At 35.3% G+C, this 26,551-nt stretch overlaps 1 protein-coding gene across 1 annotated transcript in view; it reads right to left on the bottom strand.

The window, feature by feature from the left end:
* CTNNA3 (catenin alpha 3) overlaps nt 1-26,551 on the bottom strand; it is a 1,693,405-nt gene that overhangs the window by 1,165,214 nt on the left and 501,640 nt on the right. The window lies entirely within an intron of this gene.

The raw sequence follows: 26,551 nt of genomic DNA, 5'->3' as shown, positions 1-26,551 counted from the left end.
CCCCAACTGTCCCTAAATAGGGAGGTGCCAAGTGCAAAGGACCCAGGAGCAATGCTTTCAAAATTCTGATTTGTCCCAAAGGTAGGGTACCTGGACAATCAAAATTGGGCTTCATTTTATCATCAATATTAATGAGAAAGAAACGTTTGAAAATTTAAAACCAAGCAAACACACACACACATCAAAGTGGTGGTGGGTCTTTTTTGAAGGTCTCTCATAACTTGTATTATAGTTTTATTGTGAGATGGGAGGCCACTTATATTTAATTTCTTTAGGGTAAAATTCATGTTTTAAAAGGTCCACTGTTGATTTTTTTATTCTATGAAGGACAGTGATCTTACAGCAGCAGAGTGTCTCAGCCATCTAGGACTTAGGCTACTACATTTCTTCCTCCTAGCTCTCATTTATAAATTTGTGTTATATGATATTTGTCATTCTGAAAAGGTGAGTGAAAATTTGTTTTGTGTAAATCAAATAATATTTCAAATGTATCAAGAGACCTTGTGATAAAGGAACCTTGAAATTGTTTTCTAATCTAAAATGTTACCCACTAATTTATCTTCTTAAAATTGATTTCCATATGCCTTGTGTTATTATAATGCAGCACACTTGTACTGCACGGTTTAAAGGTTCTGCAAGAAAGTCTTTGCCTCAGCCTATAGGAAATGGCGGTCTGACTCCAGGTTTTGAGTTGGTCGATATGAGCAGTTTCAGTCATTTCCACTTACTGACTTGGATAATGTGGAAAATAGTAGTAAGACAACATGGATGGATAAAGTTGACAAATAATTTTATTTGTTTAAACTTTGCCACCTATTATATCCTTGAAGTTACTAGTAAGAGGTCAAGATGACTCCAAATCCCTTGTGTCAATACTAGATTTACTGAATCAGAATCACTGGGATGGATCCCAAAATATGCATTAAGACATGACTGAGGTGATACTAATGCATGCTAAGTTTTGAAAAATATTGCTCAAATGAATTTACTTTTCCCAAGGCATTCAGTTGCTTTCTATTCTAATATAAAATTGTGAATTCTTGTGCTTTCCCATATCAATGTGAATCTAGTTTTCTAAGCCTGACTGAACATTTTTCTTGACTGAGGAAAGCATACCAAAAGACAACTATACATAAAATGCTCAGGTTGCTTCCTGACAGACTGTTGTTTATAGATTTTATTCCCCATTAACTCTTTCAAGAGGCATATCTGAAAACAGTCTTAAGGCAGCTGGGTTAGTTACTTGTCAGTTGCACCCATGAATATAACAACTGAAAAGCTGGATATGGGGAGAGGCAGGAAGTCATTTATGATGTATCAGGCACTATGCCCTCCTTGTCTCATTTTTAAAGCATTTTAGCAAAGAAGTATAACCACTATTTTAAAGAAAGGAAAATAAGGCACATAGTAATTAAATAACTTGCCAAGGCTCACACAGTGGAGTTGGAGATTCAGATTTAGATTTGTTAGGCTCTAAGGATGTGCTCCTACCCCCCATAGCACATTTTCAAAAGTGAGAAGAGATTATAATCAATATAACGAGGCTTATATATTTTAATGGGGGGGTGTTGAACACAGCAGAAAAAGAATTTGCCTTTCTATTTCCAAATAGAAAAATTATCTTACACTGTGTAGAGACTTCCTTCAATATCCTAAACCAGCAGCCTAATGGAAAAAAACACCCAATATTTTCTTTAAGTTTTATACATGGTTTCCTAAAAAGAGTAGACATTTGAAAAAAAAATTCTTCAAAACATAAATACCCCTGAATATTGATGTCATATTTTTATTTCCAATCACCTTAGCTCTTTATAAATTTACAGCCAAAATATGATAAAGAAATATCAATAATATAACCTTCAACCGGCCAAAAAGAAAAAGAGGGGAGGTTGCAAATTTTAGCCAAAACTATATGGTCAATAAAGTCACCAACTGCAAATGACAAAGTGGAGAAAAACACCAATCATCTACAGTCACAAACTGTAACTGGCAATGATACGACTTGGGCTACAGAACATTTCCTGTGAATTATTTTAAATGGCAATACTCCTTATAGGAGTATTATAACTTACACAGATGATATGGGATCTGGAAGCATATTACATCAAAGGAGGCTGAAAGATAACCTTTATAACAAGGCAGGGTCTACTTGTCCTACTCAGAATGTAATAGGTAGTTTAAATATAAAATAAATATCATTTCCTTGTTTCATTACTATGTGGAGATGGACAAATAAAATTATTTGTTGAAATTTATTTTAAACTCACATCTTGAAAAACATCTTCCTCAGTCTCAGCTATTCACAAATGATTCTTAAATAGTCTCTCGACTCCATTAGTGCCTCAGAGGCTTTTTATTAAACCACTGAGTTATCTCTTCTATCTCTCCCTGAACTCCACAAGTGCAAGTAATCTCATTGGTTTAATTACATTAGCATTTTACTCCATCACAGGATCTGAACAGGTAGCATCCATGAAAAACATACTTGCATAATATATACAGCATTCAAGAGCCGTAAAGGACTCTGTAAGTCACGCCTCCTACTAAAAATGATCACATCTATAACTGTGATAAAAATTAGGCTATAAGTTTAAAGCAATAAATCCAGCAAAGAAAGAAATTCTTTAGCACCCTGGATCTCATATCATTGTGTCTTCTCATTCTGGCACCATTACCACCACACAGAAATGTTATCTGAAATATGTAGAATAATTCTGATTGCGGACAACAAAGATGTTCCTGGTATCTGGGTTGAAGATGTGGTGAAAGGCAACAAAGAAGACAAAAATTACACATACCAAGGTAAGTGAAGGGAATGTGATTTATTATTAAATAATATGCAAGTGATTTTAAAAACTAAGACCCATTATTAAAATTTACAATAACATTTATGCCAACAAGTGTCATCATAAAGGCTAATGTGGATATTGGGGATATAAGAGAAATGTGGTATTTGTGATGGCAATACATATTAGATAATAGATAGATAGATAGATAGATAGATAGATAGATGGAATTAATTCTACCAAAAGAGAGACTATTAAGAATAAAAATTAGTCCAAGAACTATTTCTATTATTTCTGTAGAGAGAAACTGAATAGATAGAGAAAAAGATTTAAACTAAATGCTACATGATCTTTCCAAGGTCAAATTTGAAATAGTCCAAAACTATAAACTCTGAATTGCTGCTTCAACCATATGAGTAATTACATTAATTCACATACACCTAGTCAAAATCTGATGTTGAGAAATGAATTGTAATTTTAAATTTACTCCATCTGTCCTTGCTGTTTTATATCAATGATATATTTGCTTTCAATTACAGATCCATAAATACAATGCCCTAAACAGTCTGATGAAAATGTGGTGAAAGACTGGTCACCGCTGTTTCTCTGTTCTATCATAAGGCAATTATCAGAGTGGAATGACCACCACAGTGGGGAGCTGGAAATATTATCTTTAAAGTCGTCTCTATAGGTCTTATTTTACATAAATTTATAAAATAAGAAAAGTATTGCCTTGAGGCAAAAGCCTGAAAGCCCATACCAGCTCTAGTCTGACTACACTTAACACCAGAGAGGTCTAGGGAAAGACGCTGAACATCTCTGAACTTACATGCTATCTGGAGAAAAGCTTGAGATCCTTGTGATGTCAACATTTTTTTGCCTTTGGATGCGATGGAAACTTAAGTTCAGTGTATTGGACATCCTTCAAAACTCCCTGCCAGTTTCCTCTTTAACAAACTTCAAATCTGAGTTTCTTGAGCCAACATTGGCTTTAACACACTGCTATTTAACAATGAACCCTCGTTACACTTCATCATTTTGTGGAAGAATTACATAATTGGAGTTGTAGCCCTTATCAGCTTTTCCCTTGCCTTTGGATCCAGTTATGGGATAAAACATGTGAACTTGATGTGGCACATTGGTACTACCACAGGTGGATTGGAAGAAGAGTTTCTAACATACAAACATTTTATGTAATATAAAACTGAAATGCAGTTTGGGGCCACTTCTTTTTAACTTAATAATCTGATATAATTTTCAGATAACTGCATGCTTTCCTGCCACTGATAATATAAATATTATTGTCTGTAATGAAAACATGGTTTTGTTGTCATATACTTTCGCTTTCTGAGGACAGAGTTCAGACAACTGATTGTGTTCTGTAATTACCACAAAGAATGACTATTTATTTTCAGAAAGAATGGCTTAGTGCCAAGCACTTTAAGACAACATAACAACTAACACTTATTGAATGTTTACTTTTCTAAGCATTTTATGTGTATTCATTCAGTCAGTCAACATTAATATGACAAACAATTAATAAAAATCCTATGAAGTAGATACTGTTGTTTTTCCCTGAGGAAGATAAGAAACTGATGCACAGAGCAATTATATAACACATAGCTAGTAAATTGTGCAACAAGGATTCAAATCCAGTTGACTGATCTATTGAAAAACTGACCCCTCTAACTGCTCATTTAAGGACCACTCTATGGACCCCAATGTTAAGTTCTACCTGTTTAAGGCTATCACTGAGACTTTTTTTTTCAATATAATTGATGTGTTTTTTACATACTTAATATATGCCTATTGGAAGGTAAGAAAATTTTAGAGATACATGAGTGTATGATACAGTCCCTGTCCCCAATGGACTTACAGTCTTAGCAAAGAGAAAAGACATCCATATTCAACAGAAATAAAATTCAAGAACTAAGTTTAATACCTGCAATTGTAAACAGCAGTTAGGATAAGACAAAATCAAAGTTAATAAGGTTGTTGGGAATATCTCAAGGCAAAAGTGATAAATGACATAGAACTTAAAACTAGCAGAATTCAGACGGGCAAGACAAAGATGGGAGGGCAGTGAAGGGAGAATATTGTATTTTTATTTGCTGACATCTATTATTCCAATAGGATTTGTTAGATTCATGCTTCTCTGGAAGAGAAAGACCAGGCTAAATTTTTGTCCTGATTGCCTAAAAGTTCAGAGCCAAATTTTACTCTCACCACAATAAATCTCTTGGCCTTTCTAGGCAGGAATAAATATTTCCCAAATTTTTCTGAACTCTTATTCTCTTCACATTTCTATTTTTTCTTATTTGGGGTGGGGAAAAGCATATTAATCCTTTGTTTAAAATGTTATGTCAGTTTCAATAAAATGTTCATAAACCATTTTGAAGACTGATCCAGGAAATGGCATTAATTTCAAATAATTATGTGAATTAAATCAAACAACTTTTTAAAAGCTAGTAATTGTAACATCCTCCGTCAAACTACTGTTTGGCACAAATGAAAACATGTCCTTTAGATTGATTGACTTTCTTTTTTTCAACCTTTTTAGTCTTTATGTCAGTACTGGTGAATATTAACCAGAATTTTTTTTTCAAAGAGTAAAAATAAAAATCATTTTTGATTGCTATGGCCTTTCTAGGCAGGAATAAATATTTCCCAAATTTTTCTGAACTCTTATTCTCTTCACATTTCTATTTTTTCTTATTTGGGGTGGGGGAAAAGCATATTAATCCTTTGTTTAAAATGTTATGTCAGTTTCAATAAAATGTTCATAAACCATTTTGAAGACTGATCCAGGAAATGGCATTAATTTCAAATAATTATGTGAATTAAATCAAACAACTTTTAAAAGCTAGTAATTGTAACATCCTCCGTCAAACTACTGTTTGGCACAAATGAAAACATGTCCTTTAGATTGATTGACTTTCTTTTTTTCAACCTTTTAGTCTTTATGTCAGTACTGGTGAATATTAACCAGAATTTTTTTTTCAAAGAGTAAAATAAAATCATTTTGATTGCTATATTTTACAAACAAACTACAGTAGAATATTATTAAAGACGATGATCAAAATCATTTAGTTGACATTGAGACAGCCAGGTGTGAGGGGTCCCTGACAAAGCTCCAACCAGTCTGCACACCGGGAATGTGCACTTGGGTGGACTTACACACAGGTTCTAGTCCATCTGCAGCAAGGAAGAGCCTGGCCCCTCCTCTTCCTGTGTGAAACCTGGGATTCAAGTGGCTAAGCAGGAAGTGCTCTGGCAGGGACTCTGGCCTTGCGGAGAATCGCTGTTTCCCCCTTTTCTTTCTTTTCAACCAATAAAACCCTGTCTTACTCACCATTCAAATTGTCTGTGAACCTGAATTTTCATGGCCATGGGACAAGAGGCCTATCTTTAGCTGAAATAAGGAAAAGTCCTGCAACAATAGCAAACAGACCAGTACTAGAATGTACATTTACTTAGAATTATTTTTCACTAGAGTGAAGTATTTTTAGTTTATGAATGCACTGACATTTAGGAATATGCAGAATTATTTCTGCCTTGAAAGTACAAATAATTGTCAGTAAAGTTGTCATTTTAAAAATACAGTCAAATATATATATTTCTAATCTGAAACATGATGCGTAAGAAGCTACTTTAGTTTTTTGAATTTTTCAAGTGGAAAAATATTCTCTTCATCAAACTCTGCTCATCACTTGGACTATTAATTTACAATTATCTCTGTGTTTATTTGGGAGGTACAATTTTCATTCCTGAGTATTTGTTCAATGTGTCTTGTCTTCTATATATTTTACATTATATAATGATATTTTGATATTTTTAATTCTAATCAATAAAATAAGCATTTATTCATTTGTATTATGGTATTCCAGTTACTGTGATGTGAGACACAGTGATCGAATGCTTATAGTGAATAAATTATTGTGATTCAATGTGATATTTCTAAAAATGAAGTCTGTACATGATACTGTGAAATGATCGGCTTTACTGCAAATCAGAAAAGGCCTCACAGAGTAAATGCTATTTGAGAAACTTTAGGTTTGCCATTTATAAAACCCAGGTCTGTCCTACAGGCTCCATATCCAGCTCCTAACTAAAATTTAGAAGTCTTTAGATGTCTGTGGGTATTATCATCTGGAAAACTGGGACTCTAATAGTTTCTGAATCTAATATTCTCCCCATATAGCTACTCAGTTTTTTCTAGTCTATATGTCAAATAAAATTTTGAAAAAATTACCCCTTCCCACAACCTTTTCAAATTAATCCTCAGATGAAAAGGATTTAATTTAGCTATTCCATGATAAATAAAAAATATGCAATTTTATTGAATAAACTTAGAGTAATTAATAAATAAATGTAATGTACGGTCAGAAGTTTTCTGTTTTGTTTCATTTGTAAAATGTCCATTAAAATGCTACCTATGTGGGTTTAAAAGCCTATAAGACAATTCCAACTTCAGGAATATGTGAAAACATGTAGAAAGGGTATATTGTGCAATTTAAATTTTTATCATCTACAGGTTATGGCATAAGACTGATATGAAAATGAATGAGAATTAGGTTTCATGTAGACTCTTTTGTCTTTTGTTCTATTACTATAAAATGTTTCATTTAAAAGTAGGAAAGAATTAGTAAGATGGTGAATTTGCCTGATATACCAACAAGCACAGTTGTTTTGGAAGTTGCTTGGTACCATTGACTCTTTGCGTCTTTAAATAAGTATTTATTTCCTTAACAAACACTTCTTTTTATGAGAATACCATTACTCTCAAAGGATTCCAATGTTTATTTTGTGCTCATGGCACTTTTTTATTTAAATTTTCAAGAATGCACTTCGCATTAAGATGAACCAAAGTAGTATTAGTGAATTCAGCAACCAGTTTAAGGCATAGTTCTCTGATCTTCCTACTTAAGAAAATGAAGGCTGGGCATGGTGGCTCACGCCCGTAATCCCAGCACTTTGGGAGTCAGAGGCGGGCAGATCACGAGGTCAAGAGATCCAGACCATCTTGGCCAACATGGTGAAAACCTGTCTCTACTAAAAATACAAAAATTAGCCGGGCATGGTGGCGGGTGCCTATAGTCCCAGTTACTGGGGAGGCTGACGCAGGAGAATGGCATGAACCCAGGAGGCAGAGCTTGCAGTAAGCTGAGATCACACCACTGCACTCCAGCCTGGGTGACAGAGTGAGACTCCATCTCAAAAAAAAAAAAAAAAAAGAAAAAGAAAGAAAGAAAATGAATGTGTTTTAATTTTGGAATTTCAGAACATATCAGTATTAACTCGAAGAAAGTCATCATGAATAACGCTATTTTAATGAATGCCAAGGAAATTGTGCCTAATATTCTAGAATACTCTTGAGGATTATGAAAAGTGTGCAGTATGGCAAAGGCAGCCATAAGAATCCCCAATATATAAAATGTATACTATATACAAATAATTATTTCTCAAAAATATAAATTTTCACTCTAGATAGTTTTCTACAGGGTGGTACATGCTATGTGGTAGTCAATGAGCCTGTAAAACTGAACTCATTAGACCACAACTACTTCTATTAAATATCTAAAACATCCTCAATGTGAATGTTTTGAATTTATCTTTTATATGTGAAGAGTCTATAATTTGTGACTATAAATTAAATTATAACAACCTTTAGATTTTTTAAGTTTCACAATTGTTCTGTATTCCAATTAAGAGGCTCAAAATCTAGTCTGGGAAACTCCACTTGGTTTACAAAAAAAAATCAATATGCTTTTTATTTCATGGGGCTCTGGGACTGTTAAGATTAGCGTGAAATACTGACATTTACACTCCAGAGTGGACTAGAAGGGGAGCAGGATGGAATGATGATGGCAAGTAATTGGACAATTGAACAGTCTCCAGAAAGGCTTGAGAAATACCATTAAATCTCCATCGGCTGATTGAAAATTCCAGGTTCATAAGGTATACAATAGCTGAAATGCAAACCTTAGATGATCTCTACCTCTCTTTTCAGGTTTGTACCCCACCTACTTTGCAAGAACCTGTGACGATTTTTTAGTTAAAACATCTGCATAACTAAACATTTTAGGCTAGTGATGACAAGACGACAGGCCATATTTTATTACTTTTGTTGAACTGCCCAGTGTATATCATATTTGTTATAATTACTCAAAAAATCCTACCTTGAAAATATCTGTTATAATTTTAAAAAAGAAAATAAGGAAAAGGGAAGAAATAGACTAAAAAAATTAGGGTCTTACATTTATAATGAGATAGTTCTAAGGAGGGAAGACTTAACCTAAGTAAGTTTTCATTCCTTTGAATTAGTGGAATAAATACATCTTAAATTTCTCCATTCCATTAGGAAAGATCACAGGTGAACTTGCTGAGGGAGTAAGCGAAGAACAGTTATAGTTTCAGGGTCCTAAATCAACCAAAGGGAGAATAATATATTACTCTGCTTATTTTACCCTTCCTCTCGTCTTCACGTTTATGTCTTCTTCAGTATTTCCTTCTCAGTTTGAGTTTTATATAGCATATGACATACACAAAGTGCCAACACAATGTGAGTGACAAGACTGGAAGAGGAAAAGCTTACATTAATTTATCTTGAAAAATGAAATGTCCAATTATACCATATTATAGATTATAAGATTAAATTTCACTCAGTGCCAGACCTGATAACCAAACGTAGATTCCAAAGTAAGTCTTTCTTTTTTTCAATAGATTGAATATACCAGAGGTTAAGAAAATTCACATAAAGCCTAAACTCCTCTTTTAAAAAATCCTTTGACATTTTCATAAAACAGCTCTTTGCCTGTGGCTCAATTTAGGACTTTCACAAATCCTTTGAATAATGAAGGTCTTGGTTTTAAATGACTGTTTATGTGTGGTATTCTATGAAAGGTCCAGAAGCTTGTTAAGGACAATTGCTAAAAAATTAAAATATCTCAAGATTATTTTCGTGAAACCAATATGTGTTAGAAAGTTATCTATTGGAGTATATTCCATATACTTAACATAATATTATCATAATAGATGGCAAGATAAAAATAAATCCTCTACAGGATATTCCCATTTCTCTCCAGAGTCATGGCATCACAGACAACACACCAGTCTCCCCAGGATACCACTATAATTTAATACATGCAAAGTATCCATCTAATTTACCTGTCACTGATTAGGAAATTCCAATAGTAAGTTTCTCACCACAGTAAATCCTGAAGAACTAGCATTTAAGCTATTTCATTATGAAGTGAAAAAAATCATTTAGAAATAAAAGTACCAGTTAGTAACAAATTATGTACAAGTCACTCTAGCACAGTGTATTCCAATCACTTCAGTATTTTTAGCCTCCCAAAAAAAGTGTCAGAAATGAGGCATGAAAAGCTATTAAATGAATCATTCACATGTTGAATAGATGTTGCCATCAGTTTGTTCTCTCAATGGAAATAATGAACAACAGATTTAGTTATAACTGGTCGTGATGATAATACACCTTCATGTTCCACCCTTTTCAATATATTATGGTTATGTTATAACTGTCTTATTTTATACCGGATCTAAAATCATATGCTTCCATAAAAATGTCTTCTTTTCTAGGCTTTCCCTTAACTTTAATGTTCCTTTGGCTTGGGGTGTAATTAAAATGCTTTTACTGACTTGGTTCCCTTGTCTTTTTTTTCCTTTCAATTTTCTGTCTTTTTGCCTGGTGGAATTTATCCATATCTTAAGTGTATGTAACTAGAGCCTGAAATATGAATTTTAAGTAGCTGCAGAATACATTTATATAATCACTCTAAAGTGAATCTTGTCAGCACTTATTTAGTCAAGTTTACCTTGTTTTCCTTCTGAGATAGAGGTAAGCGGAATGGATAAAGTAAGATAATAGAAGCTGGCTTGTATTTCAGAGAAAAAAAATCTTGGTCTTAAGAATCAAGGCAAGAAGACTTCATTTGTCTTTCTTTCTTTTTTTATTCTAAATTTCAGAGCAGAGAGGAACATTTCCCTTGAATATTCCAATTCTAACACTGTAATTAATTTTACAGGGTTACATTCAACAATTTGTATGTTTTTTTGCATAACACTCTGTATATGCACTGGATTCTGCCCTCAATCTGCACTACAGGTTTACATAAGAAAAAGCCTTCAGGGATTTTCTTCTATATTTAATCAAAACTATTTTTGAGAAATACATCCATCACATTATGGAATATCATTTTAAAAAAAAAACACGTGAGTAATGTACTTCAGACCTAGGTCTAGAAAAAAAGATTCCCTTGGGAAACGGTTATGCTTCATCCCCAGTGAATACTAGAGGCCTGTAACACATCCTATCTTCTCTATACCTTTGCTCAGAAACCCAAAACTGGGTTACATTCACTATCATGGTGACCATGTTAAAATTCCCATGGAGTGTCCCAGCTTTCTCCTTTGTAAATACTTTTATATACTTTTCTAATCCTATTTTGTTAATCCTACATCGTATATCTTTTATAATATGTTCTCTGAAATTATTTAGAGAGAAGTAAAAGGTAGAAATGAGGAAATAAACCAGAGATACTATTCTTTAAAAGAATTATTTTTATTCTTACTGAAATGGTGGCATTATCTTAACTTTAGGATGCTAATTTTTTTCTTCCTAACATCATGCCCACGTACCATTATCTCATCCATGACTCATCTTTAAAATTTTAGTTCCTTTATTTGCAATTTACATATAAGATATGTGGAAAAAGCCACAGATACACACTCACACAGCACGCTACTCTTCTCATGCTGTTGTTCAGACATAAAGATCACTAAGCAAAATAAGAGATACATTTCAAGACTTTCTCCACTAGTAGAAACATATTCTCAGGTGATCGATTAGAGTCCAACAAGGTTTATTTTCAAAAGAGTCAGCAAGGGTTAGAAATGAAGTTCTCAACAATTTTTGTTTTTAAGAGAAAGGGCCTTATTCTGCCACCCAGGCTGGAGTACAGTGGTACAATCATAGCTTACTGGGCTGGGATTAGAGGGGCAGACAGGCAGTTCAGAAAAAGGGATTTAGATGACCAGAAAAGGTGGAAGAATAAATGTATGGACATAACTATCATGGTTTATTATTTACAAGGTAGAATTTGGCTAACTTTGCTAATAAAACAAGGTACAAATAATTTAATGACAACCTATAGACTTTTAGCTTACATCTAGAAAATACTTAAAAAGAATTTTCCAGCCTGAGCAACATAGTGAGACCCCATGTCTACAAAAGGTTTTTTAACAATTAGCTGGGCAGGTGGTGCACACCTGTAGTCCAATCTACTCAGGTGGCTGAGGTGAGAGGATCACTGGAGCCCAGGAGTTTGAGGCTCCAGTGAGCTATGATCGTACCACTGCAGCTCAATCTGGGTGACAGGAGGAGAACACATACAAAAAAAATGTCAAGAAAGAATATTAGAAGCAAGAAAAGAAAAAAAATTAATGTATATCAAAATATTAAATTCTGTTCCCAATTATTATATAATTCCTATGTCACAACTTTCTTTGAAAATTAAAGACTGAATTTGTACCAATGTACTACTTATATATCTATAATCAGTATATTTAATAAGTTAAAAGTTTGGAATATAAGGCCTCTACATTTACATTTTAAAAATATTCTTAGACAAGGTTCTGGATTATATTTCAATTCTGTTCAAAGAGTAAAATGGAGATGTAAAACAGAGATGTCTCCTTAATAGAGAGAAATTAATTTACAAATCTAAGCAATATAAAATATGAGTAAAATCTAATTTAATTGATTTATTAATATTAAAGCTAGTCCATACAAAATGTATTTATTCTGGAGTCTCTGTAGATTTTTTCATTGTTTTTCCTGTTGCCATCAACTTTTGTTATACTATAAATATGGATGTAACTGTACCTACATAACTACCAGCACACACCTAAAATTAAATAAGAAATTTTAATCAGTAGTTCTTAATTTTTATCTAATCCTAAGTACTTAAAGATATAACACAGTATTAATAAATCACCATGGTGATGGTTCTCAAAGGTGTGTGTGTGTGTGTGTGCGTGTGTGTGTGTGTGTGTGTGTAGCATGTGGGGAAGGTGTCCTGGAAAGGATACAACCTTCTGTGATTTTCCTCTGCTAAGAAGTAGCCATAAAGGGTATAATTCAATTACCTCTTTTCTTAAAAATCTCAGATCTTGGCTTGGGTCTGAAGCATGAGTCATGTAGAGTCTAATGCAGCTTTGGGTCAACCCTGATTAAGGAGATCCCAGGAAGAGTGTGGGAAAATTTAAATTTGGATACACCAGAAATGGGATTATGTATCTAAGAATCCTATACAGCCTGTCTTATCGTATGCCATTTGTGTCAGCTCAGAACCTCCACAGTTCTTTCACAAGCTCAGACCACATCTCTTGGAGCCACTTTGGTCCCTACACACCACAGATTCCATCTCTGGGCCAAAATTTGACTAACTTCAAGATTATGTTAACACTAACTGTCTATGCCTCATGCAAAAGCCTCATGGAAGCAATTAATCTAACAACAGTGCAAACAAGACAACTATAATCACCCAGGTGATCATGAAAAGGACCATGAGGGAAATAAAAATGAGATAGATTCTGGAAGCATGCTGTAGACGTTATGTTTTTCAGTAACAGATTTACACCAACACTTTTAAAGAATTTTATGATAGGAAATGGTTAAGAGGGTGGGGAGAGGAGGGCAAAAGTTGGGTCTTCAGAACCTAGAAGCAGAAAGGGGCTCTCTTTTAGGTCAGAGCTGGTCTTTAGTTGTTTTGTAATAACATTTCGTCGACACTTCCTAGGCCAAATGTTTAAACAGACACCTCTAAAGAAGTTTAGCAATTTGATCCTCTCTGCTTGGCCATTTACATTATTTCTTTAACTTACATTTCAGCTCACTATTCCTATGTTTCATAGGTATTTGACAAAAAAATTTAAAGAGTTATTTTTTCTTTGTTTTTTTTTTTTTTTTTTCTTTTCTTTAGCATGTTAAAGAACAATGAGCCAGATCCAACTAGATGAGTCAACTATTCCCCATGCATAATTCCTGGGGTCATATCAACTGCATTTGTGACAGTGGTATAATAATTTACTATGAATGTCTTAAATTACAGTATTTGAACATGTGCCAGGAAATAATACTTTTCCCCAAAGCAGATGAATCATGAACCTGAAATACATAATGCACCTCAAAGGCATTTAAAATTCTAAGGAGTGACTTATTCAGATGACAGAATGTTGACCATTTGATTTGAGTGGTGACCTTCCAAAAGCAATGAATACCATTTCAATGATTTTGAAATGTTACTATCAAAAATCACTCATATGTGGGAACTGAACAATGAGATCACTTGGACTCGGGAAGGGGAACATCACACACCGGGGCCTATCATGGGGAGTGGGGAGGGGGGAGGGACTGCATTGGGAGTTATACCTGATGTAAATGACGAGTTGATGGGTGCTGACGAGTTGATGGGTGCAGCACACCAACACGACACAAGTATACATATGTAACAAACCTGCACGTTATGCACACGTACCCTAGAACTTAAAGTATAAAAAAAAAAAAAGATAAAAAATAAAAATAAAAAAATAAAAAAATAAAGTAAGGTAAATATATAAAATAGGTAAATACAGAAGCTTCTCTAGTAATGCCTCCCTTGGGAGGTAGGGAGCCTGGGAACCAACTTCAATAAGAATCTTGGCTTCTCTGCCCTTAGTTTTTATAGAAGGGCCCTTCTCATATGTATAGAATTTTGCCTATACTCTCCAAAATAGCTCAGGTATCTATGAGGGAATTTGGTTGAATTTGAGAGTTTGAGAGCAAGTGATATTAGATAAAGTTTATATAAAGGTAACAGTCTACATCATAAAACAACTCAGTTTATTAGAACAGCCAGTTCAAATAAATCTAAGGATTGTAGCACCTAACCATCTGGAAGTCAGTTTTGAAAAAAGAAATAATATATAATATATAAAATATGCTTTATGATTTTGTTTATGTGATGTATATAGACCTATAAGTAAAATAAAAACTAAAAATTCTATAGCCATTACTTAATATGTGTATACACACATGTACATGCATATATATGTATATATTGTTGAGTCTACTAAACAGTGTGCTTCTAGATTTACTCATGCATTCAATAATATTTATTGAGAACTTACTATGTTCAAGACACTATTAGAGATTTTAAAAATAAATTAGATAGAGCTGATGGTCTAAAAGAGGCTTAAATGTGATTCATCTCAAAAGTATCAGAATAAATAAGACCAAAAATTTTTATTACTGGTAGTAAGAAACAAAGATGATGAAAATCTAAGCCAGGCTGCCGTGAGTTGAACAACAGAGAAAAAGAGCCCTGGACCTGATCAGTTTGACCTTCATCAATGTCAGCTCACTTCTTTGGGATTCTGCTTCTTTGTCTGAAAAGTAAGGGAAATTTAACCATGTGATCTTCAGAGTCTCTTCTGGCTCCAATATTAAAAAAAAAAAAAAAAAAAAAAAAAAAAAAAAAAAAAAAAAAAAACAACACAACAATACTCCATAAGCTTGATTTAAACCAGAAGGTTCAAATCCTCATTCTTTATTTGCCGATAGCTTCATATGAATAGCAATGTTGGCCAACATTCCATCTCCTTTTTCCCTTTCTGCCCCAGTTTGATGGAGGTACCAGCTAGCAATAAATAGCATTGAGGAGCTGGGACTCACCAAAAAGATGTATCCTCCAAAACCACAATACTGTGGCTATGGAATTATTGTTTCTTCATCCTAACATATTAAAATAGCTGATGAAGAAAACAATGAAAAGAAGACTGTAAACAAGTTGAATTTCAGAAAATAGCTGGGAGAAAAGTGTATAAATATTTTGTTTGAACTTTTTAAAAAAATGAACATCCAACTATTTCATTCAGAGTTTTTTAAATGTGCAAATTCAATTATAAAGCCATGGTGATCATGAGATAAAAGGTAAAGTTTTATTATTAATTTGAAATGTCTTGGTTTGAACAAAGTTTGATAGTAAAAGCAAGGTTAAATGAAATACCATGAAGCTGTGCAATTAGGTTAATAATGAGGTGCCTCAGGGATCAGTGCTAGCACAGGTGTTCAATATATTTATTAATGACTTAGAAGAGTTCTGAATAATATGGAAGCACATTTGGATGACTTCATAGATATATATAGCAATCAAACGGGTAAATGACTGCTTTTCATGACCGATTCAAGAGCAATTATTTAACACATTACAGCAAATAATCAACAAGAGCAAATTAATGTGAAGTGGGTGGAATTACCCAAGTTTTCTTAGTATGCTAATAGCTAACTGAAATAGTTATTGCCTTTCAGGCAACAGTGGGCACATCTAAGACATCTGTCCAGTAAATAGCACTTTAGAAAAGAAAGCATACTCAGTAAAGGTTGGAATAAAGAATAATGCAAAAGAATTATCTAAATCAATAACTGTGCTGAAAATTTCTACACACCAGAGACTTGCTCTATTGAATGGCACTGGTGGGGAAGAGTGTGGCTTCCCAAACCACATGCTAGGATTATCTGGTGTCTTAGCTGGTGATTTTCTAAATAGTTTTCCATTATCATCCATTCCTCTCCAATATCCATTCACTGGCATTCCCAGATGCCTCTCAGGCAGGAATAAAACTTACAAGGACATGCCCTTCTCACTTCTGCTTTGCTCTGTTCTAAAGGATTTCATTGATATTAACTTTTATGTTGAAGATCTCAAAGCTTGAGAAAAATTAAAAGTCATCCCTTTTCACAAGAAAGATGGCATAACACTATTTAATAATAGCATGAACTGTATTATAGCCTCCTCTTATCCCAAAGTTGATTACTGTACATAGAAAGAACACTTAAATGTAGCATCATTTCAGTTATAATTCATTCATTCCAAAATATTTTCTGAGTGCCTATTTTATCTAAAGCATAGTAGTAATATACTAAAAATGATATTAATAAAATATTTGGAGCCTGCCCTATAAAAGAGCTTAGAAAGCCATGTCTCCCCTCTCATGAACTAAGAATTTCTCAGTCCTAGTCCATATAAACTACACATAAATGTCATCAATTATACATAATTTGAAATATATGAAAATTAATAAGAATCAGAACTGTTTATGTAGAAATATATAATAAAAATTTTAACCAAAGCATCATTTCCTGCTGCCATTTATCTTGTACCAGAGAAAATATTAAGACCCATGATGTAAACTTTCTCATAGGAAATAGAACTTAGATACTTCTCCAGATTTTAGAGAAAAATACGATTTCTTGACTGTTTGGGACTAAGAAAGTAGGCCAATATAACTAGAGTAAAGCCAAATACTCATGAAAACATCAATTTGTTTTCATATTTGCTTTACAAAATAACCAACCAGCAAATCCACTGACAGTGTGAAGATACGTGTGAAGTAATGAAAGTGAGAATTTTTTTTTTTTTTTGGAAGATTTGGTAAAGCATCTCTACTCTCTATTTATGTCCACCTGAAATTTCAGATGTAAATATCTAGAGTAATATACCCATGATCACATAAGAATTCACAGATTTTCAGAATCTCAGTGTTAAAAGGAAACTTAGACTTTAACCATTGTTTGAGCTATACATTTTCTCTACATCATTGGACATACTACTACCAGAGATGAAAAAACATACACACACAAAAACTCATTAATTAAAGCCAAAGACTTCCAGTGAAAAGCAAACTTTGGGCAATTAAGTAAACAATGAACCTCTTTAGAACCTCAAACATACTTACTAATGAGATTTACCAGAAAGTCTGGAATTATCTATTTAAAAAATATAATTACAATTTGGAGAATAATTCACTTATCAGAGGTGTGACAATTCTGTTAATTTTTCTTTGTAAATCTTTTAGTATCTATGGGTTATTGTGCAGTGTGATTTAAATATAATTTTAGCAAGGGGAAAGAAGTAGTGAATGAGAATTCATTAACAGGTGGTCAAATGCAAATAGTCTATCAATCATGCTGGTATTTTTAAACATCAGCAAATTTAATTCCATCTCAGGGGGAGAAAACTCATACTCTAAGGTATGTGACACATCATATTTATTTTTAAAGGACATTTCAGAGTGTTCCTTGATTATGAAATACCACAAGTATTTCCTGCCTTAGGTTTCCCAGGCAGACAAAAAGGCAGGCAGAATCCACCACTGCAAATCAGGGCATTCTAAAATAACCAAATAGTGTTTATAAAATGAGAACATTTCCATATCTTAGCTCTAGATAAAGAGATTTGTCATGGCAAAACCAGAAAATCTGAATCAGACCTAAAACTATGAAATAGCACATAAGAGGAATGCAGAGTTTTGTGCTGTATTACAAAGAGAAGTCAGATCTGCTTTTTTGCTCAAAATTGAGTCTATAATGATTAAATAAATTTAATCAGCTTTTACTGAATTCCAGTTTTTAAATGTCAGGCAATTACTATGAAATTATTTTTTCTACTTGCATAATCCACTGTGTATTATATTTCTACCCTGAATCAAGTGAATGACTTGTTAGTTTGATCAAAAATTGTTATCACTCTATACTACAGGGGAAAGCAACCATCTTATCCAAACTACATAGCATTAGACTCTATAAGCTTCCTTCGGTGAAGCAAGATATATATACTGATTTTATTATACACATAGACTCTTCAAGGTCAAATAACAAGTTAAAAGGAGAAAAAGTATCCTGAATGACTGTTAATGCTCTTCTATATCATGGTTTCAAAATCTTAAAATACTTTGCATTTCACAAGAAGTTATGTGGCATTTGAAAACTCCCTGAAATGAAAAGAAATTTCTGATCCCCAAATGGTGTAGTCAAGAAAATTGAGCACTATCCAGAAAATAAAAGACTCAATATTTCAGTGCACCCTCCTGCATGACAAGGAGAGTTACAAAAGAGAAAAGCCAAGAAAAACATCTCACCTACTCTATGTATCTTGTTTATTGCTCATTTTCTTGATGAATATTATAGGAACATACAGACTGATGAGATTCCTTTATGGCACAAAGAAAAGTCATCCTGTTTTGTAATGCATAAGTCTTTCCTAAACACAGAGACTGCATTTTAGTTGTTATTCTACTACATGGAGAAAGAACTGATGTTGGTGAAGGTGAATTGAAATATTGTACCATTAAGGTATGAATAAAGCATGCTTATTGCTGGTAGTTATCCCTTCCCAGGTTTCAGACAGGAACTGGGATTCTAATTATTTCAGAAATAATTTATTCTATGTCTATATTGTCATTGTATCTCTTTCCATTTTACTATACCGATGATATTCACTGAGCAAGATTCCAAAACCCTTATAAAAGCATTCCCTTGAATAACACCTTAAATCTTCCTCTGTTCTAAATTTTTAAACTAATAATAGTGATCTGAACTCTCCTAACTGGTCAGTTCTGTCATAAAGTTACATAGAAACCATCTTCCATATTGCAGATTATTTCTGACCAACCGATGGATGAAATTTTGGCTATTCTTGTTAACAGTGTCTCAGTGTAAGCATTGTTGTAGTTATCAGCTTTATAAAAAGTGTATGGAAATGACAGAAGCTTTGGACATGTACTCACTGGTAGACACCAGAATAAATCATGAACAAAAACAATTTGAGAGAGCATCAAGGCAGTCAAACTGTAAATGGTAATGGCAGATTACCCAGTGCATGGGTGAGGCAATGGCATCCAAAGAGATGGTTAGCCTCTATATACCTCCTCCATAGACCATGAAACTCCTAGCCATTAGATTAATTCCTCTAAGATAATAGCTGTAAGATAACTATTTTAGTTGAAAGTATCATGTTTGGAACACAATATTGAGTAGTATAGGATAACTTTCAGTGCCCTGCGGTGCTGGCCACAGTACACGTAAGTTCTAAAAATGCATTCACAACCTCAAGTGTTCAGAGGGTCAAGCAAGTACTGGGCATGATAAAATAAACAGGCAAGGGCTAATGTCAATTGACCAGCAGCCTCAATGTCTACAAAACAACAGAGAGCAGTGTAAACTGAGGTAAGCCCTTCTCCCATCTAAAAGGGACAACTACCACTGATCTCCTGAGAACTTTTGCTAAACAGGAATATAGGTCCATATCTTCCAGGTTTTCTAGTGAGGTAAAAAATCTGAATTTTTATATGAAATCTCTAATTTTCAAATGTTAGAAACTAATTCAATTGGGTGGCATGCTGTTAGCCAACATTATTCTGAGAAAAAAAAAAAAAGCTGAGGGCCAGATTTGGCCAACTTGTCGGCAATTTCCTAGAATGCCAGTCTAGACCGTGAAGAAGGGAGATTCAGTTGGGATGAGGATGAGTTCTAGACTGTCAATTAAGAGACCACATAAGGCCTATAGACAGCGTCTTTCCTAAGGGAAAGGATATGCAAGCAGACTCTACATATGAAAACCTAAATGCAGTAAGCCACTTGTTATGAATAGTATATATACCCTTTTAAGAAAATGTACATTATTCTTTTTTTAAAAAAAAGTCTTTTAATTATTTTATTTTTTAACTTTGTCTTTACCCTTTATCCAAAACTATTGACAATAACATACAAAGTCTTCAATAGGATAAAAGTAAAAATAAATTATGAAAGACCTAGAAGACATGATGATGTTAGTAATAGTAACCTAAAGTACACTAAATGCATGCTGAATACAGTCAAAAGAACAAAAATCTCATTAGCCATTAATTTATAAAATGGATTATTATCTGCATGGGGCTGGGGAAGATGTGTCCATTTGCAAACTTTATTTTCTTTTTTAAAACATACAATTCGGTCTTTGATGTGGATGAATCTATCTTGTTCATAACTAATACAGTAACAAATGCTGCATATCAAAATAAAGGAGCATTATTACTTATTTTGACTCTCTAGATTATCTGTTTCCAGATTTAAAAAGTGTTAAGGGATATCTTTGTGAGACAAAATAGAGGGCAGAACAGATCCCTTCCTACTTAGGACTTTAACACTCCCTTGCCTGAAAGGGAAAGATTTTTCAATAATAAGAAAAGGCAATGTGAGTTACAGGAGCATCAGTCTGATGAGGCCATATACAGGATATATTACCATCAGTATTCCCACTAATGTGTCGAATTGTACAGCTCTTTTTTAAAAAAGCCACATTAATAAAAATAAGCACTTCTACCAAGACAAATTGATTGTTGTTTGTTGTTACTCTAAAGGAAAGGAAAAAAAATAGGGATGATGCAGTATCAGCAGTGGTAGGTATTAGTGTATTCCAGTCTAATTTCAACCCCAAATCCATACCATTAAATACAATTTGGAAAGGCTCAGCTGTTAGAGTATCAGAGTATGTGCAGCCCATATGTAATGAAGAAGCACTCCTGTAAATCAGTGAATGAGCACCATGCATTCTGATGAACCAAGTATAGAGGCTGAAATTATAAGTAGGCAAAAAGCTCCCTCTCTTTACCCAGCATTCCTGAATAAAACTGATAAGCTACAGCCCTAGAGACCAGGTCTCTGCATTTAATTTGTTTAACAAATATTTATTGAGTATCTGCTTGATGTATGCTAGTCCTGGAAAAAAATTATTCCAATGAACGGCCAGTTAATTCATGCCAACTAAATAGTATTTATTCTGTGTGCATAGCTACAAAAATAGCACAGTCAATTCACCACTGCAGCATAATACAATTACAATAACAGCTCTAGTTTATTAACACCATTATTTAATTTTATTTTTTCTTATAACAATAAACTTTTTACTCTAAATCATTAACAGCCACAACAAAATACTGCCAGACATCTGAACACATTTTCTTTAACCCATCTACACTACTAAACCTAAAATTGTACACAATAAAATTCCACCTTGAAGTAACAACCTTGGAGCATTGCAAAATGTTCAGTTATAAAAGATAAAGTAAATTTTCACAGAATGGTGTACTTACTGAGAAAGGAAAGCATCACATATACATCAAAAAGATCTTCAATGTCAAAGAAGGAAATCAAAAATTTTGGTCATTGTAATCTTGAATTAATCAGATAATGTAATGCATTAGAATGCTTTCTTCTTTCTACTCCAGTATTTCAACCAAATAGTTTATACTGTTTCCAATACTACAAATATGCTATCTTAAGGGTACTAAACACAGCCTTGAGGACAGGAGAGAAAAACTAGAATCTAGCATCAAATATTCTGTCAATTACACATACACACAATCCACACATGTGTGGAGTGTAAACTTCAGACCAGCATTACTTGAAAATTAGTTAGAAATCCAAATTCTGAGGCCCCAGCCCAGGAACTCTAAGGGTGGGGCCCAGAAATCTGTGTGTCTACATGCAGGTGATTCTGATGCATGTAAAAACTGAAAATCATTGCTCCAAAAATAAGAAATGATACTATAAAATGTTCAGACCTCTCAATTCCAAAATTGACACAATGTTTCAAATGTTAAACATATGAAATGCTACTCAAGCTCATGGCTGTTACTTATATTAATTATGATTAATGGGAGCCAGTCTTCTCGCTTTCTCTGGTTCTCTCTCTTCCTGTCTGTAGGAGTGTGTTAACGGTGTCTGTGTGTGTGTGTGTGTGTGCGCGTGTGTGTGTGGTCTATATATGAATGTGGAAGGTTTTATGTAAACACTCTTTACTCCCAATCATAAACAAATCTATATGGGAAAAATATTACAAAAAAATCAATTTCTAGATTACATTTGTCACATGGAGAATAACCAATTTCTAGTCACTTGTCATGGGTGCATAACCTATTATCAGAACTGATTCATGGTGAATTGACTAGCTATGTCAAAAGGATGATCTGTAGTCAACAGAGAAATAATCCATTTAGTGTTCCAAATTTTACAGTAAAGGCTGCCAAAATAACAGAATTTATTACATATTTTATAGGTTTATTAAGTTATAATAAATTCATCATTCATAAATCAAGATAATTCATTTATAGCCTATTCAAAACTTACTTAATCAGGAAACATTAAATGCAAAACCTTTTTCTTCACATAATTTCACAAAGTCAGATGAACTGATTTGCCAACATGTTTTCACAGTATTGTTATTCTGACATCTAGTAACATACTAAACAAAGATTATCACCAATAATGTTGGCATTCGTGGCTAAAGAGGCAGTAATAATTTTATATCTACAAGGACTGAATTAGGCCTCTCAGACAGGAGGCTTGGGCAAAATCATTTTTCAAGTTAAGCCAGGTGAGTCTGTAATCAATGACCAGAGCTCTGCTGGAACTGCAGTGCCTCGTAGGAATCAAGTTGAGTTATGAGCTACAGAAGAAAACATTGATTGTTGCTTTCACCTGCTTGTTTCACAAACTAGATTGTAAGTATTCAATATGTTTTTTCACTAGTCACTATAGAATATGTAACGAAACCAAAATAACCAAAGTTGAAAGTCCTATGACATTAGCAAAGCTCAGGAACTTGGCATTTTCCCAGTGATGATGAATAAAATTAAAATACTGATTTCAGTGACCTGAGTGTGACTGTCATTTGTCTAAAATATACTTAGTATAATTTAGTAAGAATAGGCCCAGGAAAATACTTTATTCCCCAACATCTCATTTTTTAAAAAATTCATTTTATAAAAAATAAATCATTAGCAATTGATATTCTTTCCAAATATTTTAGTGCCCCTAAAGCCTAAAAGTGTATCCTAGAATAAATTTATACCATTCCTCAAACTTACATCTATGAATATTAAACATTTATTGATTGACTATAAAATTTTTCTCAAGATGGCCGAATAAGAACAGCTCCAGCCTCCAGCTCCCAGTGTGAGTGACACAGAAGACAGGTGATTTCTGCATTTTCAACTGAGGTACCAGGTTCATCTCACTGGGGCATGTTGGACAGTTGGTACTGGTCCGTGGGTGCAGCCCAACCAGCCAGAGCTGAAGCAGGGCAAGGCATCGCCTCACCTGGGAAGCACAAGGGGGAATGGAATTCCTTTTCCTAGCCAAAGGAAAACGAGACACAACACACAACACCTGGAAAATCGGGTAACTCCCACCCTAATACTGCACTTTACCAAAGGTCTTAGCAAACGGCACACCAGGAGATTATATCCCACACCTGGCCTGGAGGGTCCCATGCCCACAGAGCCTCCCTCGTTGCTATCACAGCAATCTGAGATCTAACTGCAAGGCAGCAGTGAGACTGGGGGAGGGGCACCCACCATTGCTGAGGCTTAAGTAGGTAAACAAAGCTGCTGGGAAGCTGGAATTGGGTGGAGCCCACCACAGCTCAAGGAGGCCTGCCTGCCTCTGCAGACTACACCTCTGGGGACAGGGCATAGCTAAACAAAAAGCAGCAGAAACCTCAGCAGAGGTAAATGCCCCTGTATGATCGCTTTGAAGAGAGCAGTGGATCTCCCAGCACAGAGGTTGAGATCTGAGAACGGACAGACTGCCTGCTCAAGTGGGTCCCTGACCCCTGAGTAGCCTAACTGGGAGATATCCCCCTTTAGATGCAGACTGACACCTCACACCTCACACAGCCAGGGACGCCCCTGAGACGAAGCTTCCAGAGCAAGAATCAGACAGCAACACTCGCTGTTCAGCAATATTCTATCTTCTTCAGCCTCTGCTGCTGATACCCAGGCAAACAGGGTCCGGAGTGGACCTCTAGCAAACTCCAACAGACCTGCAGCTGAGGGTCCTGACTGTTAGAAGGAAAACTAACAAACAGAAAGGACACCCAACGAAAATCCCATCAGTATATCACCATCATCAAAGACCAAAGGCAGATAAAAACATAAAGATGGGGAAAAAGCAGTGCAGAAAAGCTGGAAATTAAAAAAAAATCAGAGCGCATCTCCCCCTACAAAGGAATGCAGCTCATCGCCAGCAATGGAACAAAACTGGACAGTGAATGACTTTGACGAGTTGAGAGAAGAAGGCTTCAGTTGATCAAATTTCTCAGAGCAAAAGGACGAACTATGTAACCAGCGCAAAGAAACTAAAAACCTTGAAAAAAGATTTGACGAATGACTAACTAGAATAACCAATGTACAGAAGTAATTAAAAGAACTGATAGAGATGAAAACCATAACATGAGAACTAAGTGACAAATGCACAAGCTTCAGTAACTGACTCGATCAACTAGAAGAAAGAGTATCAGCGATGGAGGATCAAATGAATGAAATAAAGCAAGAAGAGAAACCTAAAGAAAAAAGAAGAAAAAAAAATGAACAAAGCCTGCAAGAACTATAGGATTGTGTAAAAGACCAAATCTACGTCTGATTGGGGTGCCTGAAAGTGAGGGGGAAAATGGAACCAAGTTGGAAAACACTCTTTGGGATATCATCCAGGAGAACTTCCCCAATCTAGTAAGGCAGGCCAACTTCCAATTCAGGAAATACAGAGAATGCCACAAAGATACTCCTTGAGAAGAGCAACTCCAAGACACATAATTGTCAGATTCACTGAAGTTGAAATGAAGGAAAAAATCTTAAGGGCAGCCAGAGAGAAAGGTCGGGTTACCCACAAAGGGAAGCCCATCAGACTAACAGCAGATCTGTCGGCAGAAACTCTATAAGCCAGAAGAGAGTGGGGGCCAATATACAACATTCTTAAAGAAAAGAATTTTCGAGGGCGGAGCAAGATGGCTGAATAGGAGGAGCTCCAGTCTCCAGCTCCCAGCACGAGCGACACAGAAGACAGGTGATTTCTGCATTTTCAACTGAGGTACTGGGTACATCTCACTAGGGAGTGCCAGACAATTGGTGCTGGTCAGCTGCTGCAGCCCAACCAGCGAGAGCTGAAGCAGGACGAGGCATCGCCTCACCTGGGAAGCGCAAGGGGGAAGGGAATCCCTTTTCCTAGCCAGGGGAACTGAGTCACACAACACCTGGAAAATTGGGTAACTCCCACCCCAATACTGTGCTTTACCAAGGGTCTTAGCAAACGGGCACATCAGGAGATTATATCCCACACCTGGCCTGGAGGGCCCCGCGCCCACGGAGCCTCCCTCATTGCTAGCACAGCAGTCGGCGATCTAATGGCAAGACAGCAGGCAGGCTGGGGGAGGGGCACCCGCCATTGCTGAGGCTTAAGTAGGTAAACAAAGACGCTGAGAAGCTCCAACTGGGTGGAGCTCACAGCAGCTCAAAGAGGCCTGCCTGTCTGTGTAGACTCCACCTGTGGGACAGGGCACAGGTAAACAACAACAACAACAACAACAAAGCAGCAGAAACCTCTGCAGACTCAAACTACTCTGTCTGACAGGTTTGAACAGAGCAGTGGATCTCCCAACACGGAGGTTGAGATCTGAGAACGGACAGACCGCCTGCTCAAGTGGGTCCCTGATCCCTGAGTAGCCTAATTGGGAGACATCCCCCACTAGGGGCAGACCAACACCCCACACCTCACATGGTGGAGTACACCCCTGAGAGGAAGCTTCCAAAGCAAGAATCAGACAGGTACACTCGCTATTCAGCAACATCCTATCTTCTGCAGCCTCTGCTGCTGACACCCAGGCAAACAGGGTCTGGAGTGGACCTCAAGCAATCTCCAACAGACCTATAGCTGAGGGTCCTGACTGTTAGAAGGAAAACTATCAAACAGGAAGGACACCCACACCAAAACCCCATCAGTACGTCACCATCATCAAAGACCAGAGGCAGATAAAACCACAAAGATGGGGAAAAAGCACGGCAGAAAAGCTGGAAATTCAAAAAATAAGAGCGCATCTCCCCCTCCAAAGGAA

Source organism: Rhinopithecus bieti, unplaced genomic scaffold (genome assembly GCF_001698545.2).
Source record: "Rhinopithecus bieti isolate Rb0 unplaced genomic scaffold, ASM169854v2 scaffold_8307, whole genome shotgun sequence".
NCBI classification, from domain to species: domain Eukaryota; kingdom Metazoa; phylum Chordata; class Mammalia; order Primates; family Cercopithecidae; genus Rhinopithecus; species Rhinopithecus bieti.
The sequence above is the reverse complement of the archived record's forward strand: the minus strand, read 5'-3'. Positions and strand labels throughout refer to the sequence as shown.